Source organism: Zingiber officinale, chromosome 4B, assembly GCF_018446385.1.
Source record: "Zingiber officinale cultivar Zhangliang chromosome 4B, Zo_v1.1, whole genome shotgun sequence".
NCBI lineage: Eukaryota > Viridiplantae > Streptophyta > Magnoliopsida > Zingiberales > Zingiberaceae > Zingiber > Zingiber officinale.
In genome coordinates, this window is record NC_055993.1 from 50,355,657 (window position 1) to 50,368,116 (window position 12,460).

Here is a 12,460-nt window from a genome sequence, read left to right on the forward strand (position 1 = left end):
GAAAAAATTTGTTATTGAAGGTTGTATATATTTTGGAGATTGAAAAAAATATTGTGTTTATGTTATAGTGTGGAGTTAAATGTTATATGTTGGGAATATTTTGAAATGAAATACAAATTATATGTGTTGATTTTGTAATCCAATTTATGTGTTATGGAAATAAATTAGGTTTGTGAAATAAAATATGAATATTGTCAATTGATTTAATTTGAGCATTTGATTTGGAATTCTACAGGTATAATAGGAAATAGGATTTTTTTTTGTAAAATTGGTAATTCAATAATAGTAGCGATTTTAACCGTTCCTATAACTAGATCTCTAGAACCGGTTATAACCACTTCTAAAGGGTAGTTTTCTAGATTGGAAAATTCTATAGAGGCAGCCATTAACTGCTTATGTAGGTATTCATCAGGATCAGTCATTAACCGCTTATGTAGGTATTCATCAGGATCGGTCATTAACCGCTTCTATAGGTATGCATCAGGATCGATCATTAACCGCTTCTATAGGTATTCATCAAGATCGATCATAAACCGCTTCTATAGGTACCCATCAGAATCGGCTCTTAGTCATGAACCACCGGTCAACTTTACCGCATCTGTTGGCTTTAGCGTCGCCAACATCTGCAATGATTTTTAACCGGTGCAATAAATTTAGCAGCGGTTGAAAACCGTTGCTATAGGTGTCTTAAAACCGCTTCTAAAAGTTTATTTTTTTGTAGTGAGAGGGAGATCAAGAAGCTTGCGCAATTAAAGAAATGGGAGAAAGAGAAGAAGAAGAAAAGCTCAAGTCAAGGGGGAGCTTCAAAGGTAAGGGAGGTATACCCTAATTTGAAGTGTAATTCAAATTCAAATTCTTATGTTCCCATGCATGTTAGGAAAAATAATGTTAATCATTATATGCTCATGCAAAATTTTGATTTCAAATATCATGATAGGAGTAGCGTAAATGTCGATCAAAACCCTAGGAGACCTATGCATGATAGACCTAGGCAAGTTAAATTCTCATTACCTAAGGAGAAAAAGGTAATAGAGAACCAAGAAATTAATCCCAAGAAGGGGAGGCACATGCCTAGAAAGGGTAGGTCTAAGAATATCCAAGGTGGACATGTTGACTCTAGGGTTAGGAACCTAGAAAGGGAAAATCAAGCTTTAAAGTCAAAGTTTGATAATTTGGAGAAATTCCTTAAGAGATTCACTATTGGATCTAAGGGATTAAATATGGTGTTGGATAGTCAAAGACCCAATAATGATAGATCGGGTTTGGGATACCGATCTAGCACCTCAAAGGCCAAAGAGAGATCATATGCTAGGGTGGCAAATGATCATAGCAAGGGAGGATCATCCAAGGCTAAGGGAAAGTCTTATGCTAGGGTTGCATATGACTATAGCAAGGATGATATGTCCAAGGTCAAGAAGATAAGGAAATCTTCTAAGAGACATCATTGTGGTTTAACCACAATAGATGAGTCACCTAACGAGGTGGCTAACGCTAAGAGCTGTAGGGGGAGCTCAAAACCGTACTAATTAAAATCTTACTCTGCTAATGACTATTACAGTCTGTAGGACTAAGTTCAAAGACCTTTCCATTGACATGCATACACTAGGGAAGGAACCCGAACCTTCGATTTGATCGAAAGACTGAAATGAGACCCTTCCAGCTAAAATCCGACACTCCAATCGATCAGCTGATCGATTGGAGTCATATGATCGATCCGCTGATCGATTCAGCGTGCTACTGTGCACGGACAAGATTCTGGATCGATCGGCTGATCGATCCATCCTGACTAATCGATCCCTTGATCAATTCAGCGCGCTACTGTGCGCGGGGGTAATATTCTGGATCGATCGACTGATCGATCCAGACTTGCCAATCGATCCAGTGATCGATTCCAGGGCCTTCTGTTCGCGACAGAACGCGTCCGGAATCGATCGGCGGATCGATCCCGGAGCTTACTGTTCATGGTACAAACTCCTCAATCAATCAACTGATCGACTGAAGACCCCCAATCGATCGGCTGATCGATCGGGGTTTCTGATTTCATATCAGGAGTCTGATTTCAGCACTATTTCTTGCCAAACTCACACACATAAGTTCTAACATGGCTATAAACATACCAATAACAATTAACGGACATTCTAAGCATGCTCACTAACAATCTAAACAGGTCTTTCATGATTCCAAACATTAAAATAACTAGAAGTGCGGAAACGTAATAACTTAAGAAAATGCTAAAGGTTTCTAATTTTTTTTTAGTTTCTCCAAGATCTTTATTCCAAGTTCCATCCACACACATCTTCCTTGCATTGTCCTCAAGCCTCCTCTAATCCATCCTTCCTTTACCTTTATCTGCAGTATAAGGAAAAGGAGTATCTGTAAGCTCAAGAGCTTAGTAAGAAACCATCTACCTCACAAAACATGCATACGATGCAACTTATGCTTTTAAAACATGCTATTTGAAATATATGCTGGCATTTCTAAACATGGATTCTAAAACATGGCATAATCACATACGATACATGGCAATCATAGCTGAGCATAAAACCATCATGTGGATCCATAAGAACAAAACTGAAATAAAAACTAAACTACACTACTGCTAACTGATGCTAAGCTGCTCTATATTCACATAAACTATATTGTGAAGTTTTGAAAGCTATTTATCATAAATAGATGAAAATACATAATCATGCTACTGATGGGCCCGGCAACTGTACTTGCTGTGCGCGCATCCCTAACTAAATCCGAGGTTGCAAATTCCGAATCTAGTAGGGTTTACTAGGTTATCTAAACCTAGGGACGACTATGGGAGCCCAACCCAATGGACATCTAGTCCAGTACAGTGCCACTGCTGAAAATAAAATACTGGTTATAGCTGGATTATCTTATCTTGCTATTTCTAGGTTATCTGAACCTAGAGGCGACTGTGGGAGCCCACCCATTGGACCGTAGTCCCATAAAAATTGTAGCAAGACTAAATGTACTATAAAATGCTTCTTTTGCATTTATCTAAACTATGGAAATGCCTATAGTGGCATATTACTGAACTAAGCATTAAACCAAACACTTGGTGTGCGCTAATTCACACCCTATATACTGAAAATTCTGCATATACCCAAACTAATGCATAAAACGTACGAAGAGCTACTTATACTGCAGGTGAGGGGTTTCTTACCTCTTGCGCTAGTTTTCTTACGATTCTAATCGCTAGTTTTCCGGTGAAGAAGATATTTTCGACGATCTCCTTGCGTCTACGTGTTCTTCTCGCGGAGAAGAGCGTCCTCGTGTCGGAGTTGTTGCCGGAGGGAGCCCTTATGACCCTAGAGATGAAACCTTAGCCTTTCCTTGGCTTAATGTGCCGAGAGGGTGAGGAAGAGAAGTGGCGTCGGCGGTGAGGGTTTGAGGGAAAAGAAAAGTTGCGTTCCCAAATCCCTCATCACTTAATTGTTTCCTATTTATATTAAGTGATTTATTTGGCCAACTCAAACATAAATATAATTGATCCTCTCTTCTTTCAGCACACCCCTGCTGGGCCACATGGTTACTTAATCTATCTAAAAGTCATAAGGTCCGATAGGTCTCGGGTTCGATTCCCGCTTAAGCTGTTTTCGTTTCTTATTTATTTTTGTTACCTCCGCTACTCTAAAAATTCCTTAAAAATATCCTAAAATTCCAGGAAAATAATAGAATACTTCTACTAATTTATTTGGAAATTTTCGGGCGTTACAATCCCCCATACCTTATAAAAAGTTCGTCCTCGAACTTAGAATAACTCTGGGTACTACTGTCTCATACTGACTTCTGTCTCCCAAGTTACCTCTTCTGCTGTGTGACTTTGCCAAATAACTTTTACTAATGGTAACTCTTTATTCCGTAATTTCTTAACTGCTCGGTCTAGTATCTGAATAGGTCGACTGTCATAGCTGAGGTCTTCGCGGACTTGTACCGATTGGGGCTCAATCACCTGGGTGACATCTGGGATATGCTTCTTCAGCATAGAGATATGAAATACATTGTGGATAGCTGACATCTCATGGGGTAGCTCTAGCTCATATGCTACCTTGCCCACTCTTCTAGTGATAAGGTATGGTCCCACATATCTGGGACTTAATTTGCCCTTCTTCCCAAAATGCATTACTCCCTTCATGGGAGACACTCGGAGAAATACTATATCCCCAACTGAAAACTCTAGGGGTCTGCGCCGTGTATCAACATAGCTTTTACAGGTTGTCTCTCCTCAGTGGATCTGCTGTATAGGGCTGTGGTATCTGCTACTAGATGCGTCTGAAGTTCTAGTTCTTCACTTCATCACTTTCATACCAGCAGATTGGAGATCTACACCTCCGCCCATAGAGAGCCTCGTAAGGTGTCATACCAATAGTGGCCTGATAGGTATTGTTGTATGCAAATTCTGCTAAACTCAGATATTTGCACCAACTTCCCTTGAAGTCTAGGGCATATGCTCGGAGCATATCTTCAAGTACCTGATTCACTCGCTCCGTCTGACCATCTGTCTGAGGATGGAAGGCTGTACTAAATTTTAACTTGGTGCCCAATGCTGACTGTACACACTCCCAGAAGTGTGATGTGAATCTACTGTCTCTGTCTGAAATAATGGTCCGTGGGAATCCATGTAGCCTAACGATCTCCTTGAGATACAACTGAGCTAGCTGCTCCATGGAGTAGGACATCCTGATAGCTAAGAAATGGGCTGATTTAGTCAACCTGTCAATTATTACCTAGATGGAATCAAAACCATTCGTGGTTCTGGGTAATCCCACTATGAAATCCATGGAAATATCCTCCCACTTCCATTCCGGGATCTGAATGGGCTGCAGAACTCCTCCTGGTCTCTGATGTTCTGCCTTGACCCTCTGGCAGGTCAGACAAATACTAACATATCTAGCGATGTCTCTTTTCATCCCAGGCCACCACAAACGTTTCTTCAGGTCTTGGTACATTTTGGTGGAGCTCGGATGCATCGCATAAGGAGTCCTGTGAGCCTCGTCTAAAATCTTTCTCTTTAGTTCCTCCTGATCTGGAACACAAAGTCTGTCACCAAAATATAATACTCCACTATCTGAGACCCTGAACTCTCCCCTTTCTGATTCTGTCAACCCTTGCTTGATTTTCTAAATTTCAAGGTCTTGACCCTGAGCTGTCTGGATGTCACCAAGCAGGGTAGATGCTAAAGTCATAGTAGAGAGCTATCCCGCTATAAGTTCGAGACCAAAATCGGTAATCTCCTTCTGTAGGGTTGGTGACATGGCTGCCAGGGATAGTAAGGTGGCACTGGACTTCCTGCTAAGTGCGTCTGCCACCTTATTGGCCTTCCCTGGGTGGTAGAGGATGTCTATATCGTAGTCCTTGACCAGCTCGAGTCATCTACGCTGTCGCATATTCAGATCCTTCTGAGTGAAGAAGTACTTCAAACTCTGATGATCTGTATACACTCTGCACTGAGCTCCATACAAGTAATGTCTCCAAATTTTGAGAGCGAAGACAACTGCTGCAAGCTCGAGGTCATGAGTAGGGTAGTTCCTTTCATAATCCTTGAGTTGTCTGGAGGCATAGGCGATCACCTTGCCATTTTGCATCAGTACTGCTCCTAGTCCCAACTTAGAGGCATCACTATAAATGTCAAAGCTGTCTGTGTTTTCTGGTAGAGCCAGAATGGGAGCACTGGTCAATCTCCTCTTTAGCTCACTGAAGCTGTTCTCACAGTTCTCTGTCCACTGAAATTTTCTGTTCTTTCTAGTAAGAGCTGTCAGTGGGGAGGCTATCCTGGAGAAGTCCTCTACGAATTTTCTGTAATAACCTGCTAGTCCCAAAAAACTTCTGATCTCACTGACGTTCTTGGGTCTTTTCCAGTTACTCATAGCCTCTATTTTACTGGGGTCTACCATAATACCATCCTTGGAGATGATGTTGTAGGACCGTTGCGGCCGGCTAGGAGGGGGTTGGATATCCTGCAAACATAAAAAGACAAACCCTCCTCGAACTCTTTAAGCTAACACTTGTATATATAAAGTAAGCTGATAAATTAAAAGCATAAAGAAAAAAAGCGAGGGACAAAAGGTTTACTTGGTTACAACCGATGTGGTTGTTAATCCAAGGAAGATTAAGCTCACTAAAAATCTCCTTCAGGCGGAGAAGCCTCGTACAGCAATATAGCGCAGAAAACAGAAGCTTAGACTAAAAGAGAGCGTGCAAGCACTGGATTTACAATCAGTGAGTTCATTGAAAAGCTTCTAGACCAAGGCTATATTTATAGCCTTATTCGGGCCGCTTGGAAGGGTTCCGGGCGCCCTGGGGGGATAAAACTTATCCCCCAACGTTCAGATCGAGTCAGATCGAGTCAAAACTCGATCTGGTCAACTTTACTGCTCAGGGCGCCCCGGACCCCAAAAGTCAACTCTGGTTGACTTTTTCTGTCCGGTCGCTTCGCTTCGGTTCAGCTCGTCTCGGTCTAGGTCTTCTGTTCCGGCTCCACTAGCTTGGGTGATCTCACCCGAACCCATGTTCCGGCCTTCTCCTCGAGCAGCCTTCCTTCTCGATTTCTCGTCCCTCGAACGCCGCGCACGTTCTTCTCGTCCACCGGTGTACTCTTCCGCGGTCACCTCGTCCCTCGGACGCACCGAGCCCGTCGGCTCTCTCCCGTACCGTCCTTCTCGCTAGCCGCGTCTTCCGCTCGACTTCCTGTGTTCCTAAGCTCCTGCACACTTAGACACAAGGGTTAAACAAACGCAAGACCTAACTTAGCTTGTTTGATCACATCAAAACAACTTGGGATTCCAACAATCTCCCCCTTTTTGATGTGAGCAACCCAAGTTAAGTTAGAGGAGAAGGAGCTTTTGGTTCTACAGAATTGGTACTTCCAGCACCAATAAATTCTATGGAGCTGGCACTCTCGGCACCAACAAAATCTTTGTTAAACAGATTATATAACATGGAGATTACCTTTCATATACCGGGAATTCCTGATACCAAGGTACAAGCTATATTGGATACTGGTGCCACTAAATGCTGTATTTGCCAAGATGCTTTGCCAAAAGAAGCCTTTGAGGAGATAAATTACAAAGTGGTATTCTCTGGAATTAATTCTCAGTAGGAAACAAAGAAGAAAGTAAAGGAAGGTATGATGACAATTTCAAATCATAAATTCAGGATTCCTTTTACTTATCAATTACAAATGAGTCTGAAAGACGGAATACAAATGTTGCTGGGATGTAATTTCATCAGAACAGTTGCGGGAGGTTTACGTATTGAGGGATCGGAAATCACATTTTACCGAAGTATTACTACAATCAACACAACGCCAGAGGTAAATACTTCAGCATTTTTGATTCCTGAATTAGAAATGGAAGCAGAAGAATTTATTACTCTTACTAATGAGTTGGAATTGGATAGAAAAGAATTTTTGGGAATAGCAACTAATTTTCATTTGCAATTTGCACCTACTATCCAAAGACTAAAGAATATGGGATACATTGGTGAAAACCCAACTTTATTTTGGTCAAAAAATCAGATAGTATGCAAGTTGGATATCATAAATCCTGATTTGACGATTCAAGACAAACCTCTGAAATATATTACTCTAGCTATGGAAGCGACTTTTAAAGTTCATATAGATTCTCTATTAACTTTAAAGGTTATTCGGCCCAGTAACTCTAGACATAGAACAATGGCCTTTGTTGTACAGTCTGGAACAACCATAGACCCAATAACTGGACAAGAAAAAAAAAGGGAAAGAGAGATTAGTTTTCAATTATAAAACTTTGAATGACAATACTTATAAGGATCAATACTCCTTACCAGGGATTAACCTAATCTTGAAAAAGATCGGAAACAGCAAGATCTTTTCCAAGTTTGATTTAAAATCAGGGTTTCATCAAGTAATGATGGATCCAGAATCAATCCCATGGACAGCATTTCTTGTACCCCAGGTTCTATATGAATGGCTAGTAATGTCATTTGGGCTCAAAAATGCACCGACAATTTTTCAAAGAAAAATGGATAATTATTTTCGTGATTGTGAAGATTTTCTGGCAGTTTATATTGATGATATACTGGTATTCTCTGATTCAGAAAAAGATCATGTTATTCATCTTACAAAAATGTTAGACATATGTGAAAAGGAAGTCTTAGTTTTATCCCCAACAAAAATGAAGATAGCTCAACCTGAAATAGAATTCTTGGGAGCTACTATTGGCAATAGGAGGATAAAATTACAACAGCATATTGTCAAAAAAATTCTTGACTATGATGAACAGAAGCTGCAGACACTTAAAGGACTTAGATCATGGCTTAGTATTATTAACTATGCCAGACCATACATTAAAAACCTGAGTATTCTGCTAGGTCCTCTATATTCAAAAACAGCCCCAACAGGTGATCGAAAATTTAAGAATTCAGACTGGGAAATTATAAGGCAAATCAAACAGGTAGTACAGAATTTACCAGACTTAGAATTACCTCCTAGTAATTCCTACATAATTATTGAGACAGATGGGTGTATGGAAGGATGGGGGGTATCTGTAAATGGAAGCCAGGAAAATTTGATAAAAGAAGCTCAGAACGAATTTGTGCCTATGCAAGTGGTAAATTTCCTACAGTCAAATCTGCAATTGACGCAGAAATTCATGCCTGCATGGAAGCCTTATCTGCTCTGAAGATTCATTACCTTGATAAAGAAGAAATTACACTCAGAACAGACTGCAATGCTATCATTAAGTTCTTCAATAAGACTGCTCAAAACAAACCATCAAGGGTAAGATGGATTTCATTTATTGACTACGTAACTGGTACGGGGGTCAATATTAAATTTGAACATATTGAGGGCACTAACAATCAACTTGCAGATGCTCTATCTAGACTTGTGCATTATGTTATTCTAAACCTTGATGATCAGAACGAATTATTCCATATATTGGAGATAGCTCTGGAAGAAACAAAAGATGCTCCAACAAAGATAAAAGACAAATTGGCGAGTATGATAAACTCCATTATTGCTGCACCAGTGGAGGAAGATAATAAAGGAATCCACTTTTTCCAAGCACTACCAGTAAAGGAAAATTATGAAGGAATCCACTTTGGCAAAAGTCATGATAATGTAATACAGGTGGACGGTGTGAAAGAATTGAGCCCCGGGGAGCCGTTCTTTCTGCTACCACCTTATTAGTGTACTTTATTACTTCAATGCTAAGGTATTGTAAAGGTCTTTGGACACCTCAAAAGTGGGATATGATAAGATGCGATGGGGCCCAATTGAGTACCCGGTCTAATCATAGCCACTTGAGAAGCGTCTATAAAACCTTAGTAAGTGTGCACTTTGCAAGACAGACGAGAGTACCTCGGAGTCTTAGTTTGTAGCCACCTTGAGTTCACGAGCTTACCAAAGCCCATACTCAAGCTCTTTCTGTTACAAAATCCTTGTAATATTTCCACTTTTAAGTGAGTAATTAGTTTCTAGTACTTGCTTCCACTTGCTTATGTGGGCAGTACTGAAACTAATTACTCACTTAAAAGTGGAAATAGCAAGATTCTGCTGGCTCTCGTGCGTCTTCTGAGTGGCCTATTCATGGTAATCACTAAATGATGGCGAGTGTGTCATGACAGTCTCACTGAATTCAAGTCTCGCCCTCGCCACCATGCCTGTCTGGTCAGATAAACGTGCTGCGTCACGTCTTCAATGATGTGTGTGTCAGGTATTCCATGGGCACGTGGTCGGTGCATTGACTCTTTCGTGCCATCTATGTGGGGCAAGTGTGCGGTGCGACATATCAGATGACCTCGTCGAGTTTAATGATTGACGTGCCAAGCCATGATCTAAAATCGCGCTGGCCAGTGGCTGACTCGTGAATGGCACGTCGGCCCCGATGCGTACTCTTGCCCGCCGCCAATCGCTCCGCGCAGCTGCGACATTCGGTACGGTCGTTAATTCTGTTCGTTACCGTGACGGAAAGATGACGTTCTGTCACGATTATGTGTGTCGTCTTCTTTCCTTCGTGATGAAGTGGTGGCGGCGTGTGGACGTCGGGTAACATCTTGTCGTTACGACAATATTAACGGTGTATTCAAAAGGTGCTACGGTAAAGCAAATGTCGGGAATCATCGGTGGCGTCCTCAAAACCTCCCGCAGCGTTCGTGGCGTCTAAATCGTGTTAGTACGATATCAATATAGCTGTACCTTGTTGTTCATTTATGAAGATATCTCATGTCTGTTTAACAAAGATTTTGTTGGTGCCGAGAGTGCCAGTTCCATAGAATTTATTGGTGCTGGAAGTACCAATTCTGGAAGTACCAATTCTGTAGAACCAAAAGCTCCTTCTCCCCGTTTAGTTGAGGATAAAGATTCCACCTTTTCTACTGAAGGAGTAATAATTCTTTCCAGAATAAACTGGGCAATGCTTTCTCCTGCTTGTAATGAGATTATATTATTAGAATTATTAAGAACTAATAATTTAATCTCACCTCTATAATCCGCATCAAAGAAGTCTTGTCGTTCAACAATTAAGTTTTAAGAAACCCTCATAAGACTCCAGAAGCTAAAACGAAACAATTCAATTTAAACAGTTGCAGCCTTCTTTCTTGGTGCTGCTTCAGTACCTAAAAGGAGAGTACTAAAATCATCATCATCCATGGGGAATTTTCCGACTATTTGTCAACCATTTAATACAAGTTTAGGACATTACAAATTCAAAGAAGAAAAATTGAATAGCTTCTCTGAAATTGTTCTTGAACCTTTGTGGCATATGAGGGAGATATTTCATCCTTCCAATACCAGTTGTCTTCCTTGTGATTGCCTTCGCACTCCAATTATCTGTTGCAAGAACAAACTTGCTATAAGAAACAGGAGAAATCAGGAGGAAAAAACTAATCTCATATTGAGGTATCACTCAGCAACTTTTATGACTAGCTAGCTGAAGATTGGTTTATGCTGCAATTTTTTTGTTTGAAAAAGAAAATCTAGACTATTTGACATGCCAAAAAACTAAAATGTAGTGGAGAGGGAAGAAGTAGGAGGACAACATGAGAACCATTGATCTTAAAGAAAGGCAATAATGAAATTAAGAATAGCTAATGTTTCATATCAGTAGCAAAATCAATAGATAGTAAAATACCAAATCACTCTACCTACACATGCTCTACACAAGATTGCTTCGGGATTTGACAGGTACTTTGCGTTCCAGAAGTAGTATTTCCAAAGATTGCTCACCATCTCCTTCCTAGACGAAGTAAATTGTGCCGTTAACACCCTCACTGCTACCCAGGACAGCAACAGCCTTCGCCATTTCCTTAGGTGTTATACGCATCAGACATCAAACACACGGTTAAAGACATCACTAAATGTCTCAAAATAAGTAGCATCGCCACTAGATGAGAAGCAATCGATCTCTTCTTCCAAATGCAAAAAGAAAACAACCCAACAAAAGCTCAGAATAAATGAAACAAATACCATCAAACTCAAAAGTCAATTTATTCAAATCTGGGAAACTCCACATTTTCTTCACTAAATCAAATCAAAGTAGCTACATATTAAAAAGGCAGATCGAAAAGTATACCTTTGATAAATGGATCAGACTACAGGGAAGTAGAAATGAGATCTATGAGATCAAAGATTGGAGATGCGATCGAGAGAGGTTCTGGAAGCAGTCTGTAAGTTAGCGAGAGAGAAGGTTCTGGAAGCAGTATGTGAGTTACTGAGAGAGAAGGTTCCCGGCGCACCTAAATAAAGTTACTAAAAACACATATGTTATTTTATTATTTATCACATGACTGCACCTTTTCAATTATAATTTCTATTTTCACATACATATAGAATATATGAATGACATTACATAAAATTTAGTTAATTTTTTAATAATATTTTAATATATTTAAAAAAGTTAAAATAAACAATGGATAACATATTTAAACTTTTTACACTATCAGAAATTCATTAGAATTGAAATGAGTGTAATCAGAGCCCTCTAAGTTAATCAGTGAGTTTCGGTCAAAATCCACTGATGGACCTAGAGAATTCCAATTGCACTCATTTCAATTTTTATGAATTTATGAGATTTCAAGGAATTCAAATATGGTATCCATTAGTTATTTCAATTTTTCAGAGTTATTAACATGTAACAAAGAAGAATCATCAAAAATACCCACATTAGGTCTGATATGAAATCATATCAGGCCCAATGTCAGAATGATTGATATGGAATGATATCAAGCCCACGTTGGGCCTAATATGGAAGAGCCTGATATGATTCCATATCAGGCCCAACATGAGCTTTTTTGATGATTCTTCCATTTTACATGTTAATATCTATGAAACATTGAAATAAATAATGGATACACCTTAGAAATCCATAGGAACTGAAATGGGTGTGATCGAAGCTCTCTAGGTCCATTAGTGGATTTCGATCAAAACCCACTGTAACGCCCGAAAATTTCCAAATAAATTAGTAGAAGT

General features: G+C 39.9%; 1 long non-coding RNA gene across 1 annotated transcript; it reads right to left on the bottom strand.

The window, feature by feature from the left end:
* Positions 1-10,718: 10,718 nt before the first annotated feature.
* LOC121977543 lies at positions 10,719-11,701 on the bottom strand. The gene is made up of 3 exons (XR_006110909.1): positions 11,565-11,701; positions 11,219-11,297; positions 10,719-10,822 (listed from the first exon to the last, which is right to left on the bottom strand). It is a non-coding gene; the product is annotated as an uncharacterized LOC121977543 (long non-coding RNA).
* Between the last annotated feature and the right edge of the window lie 759 nt (positions 11,702-12,460).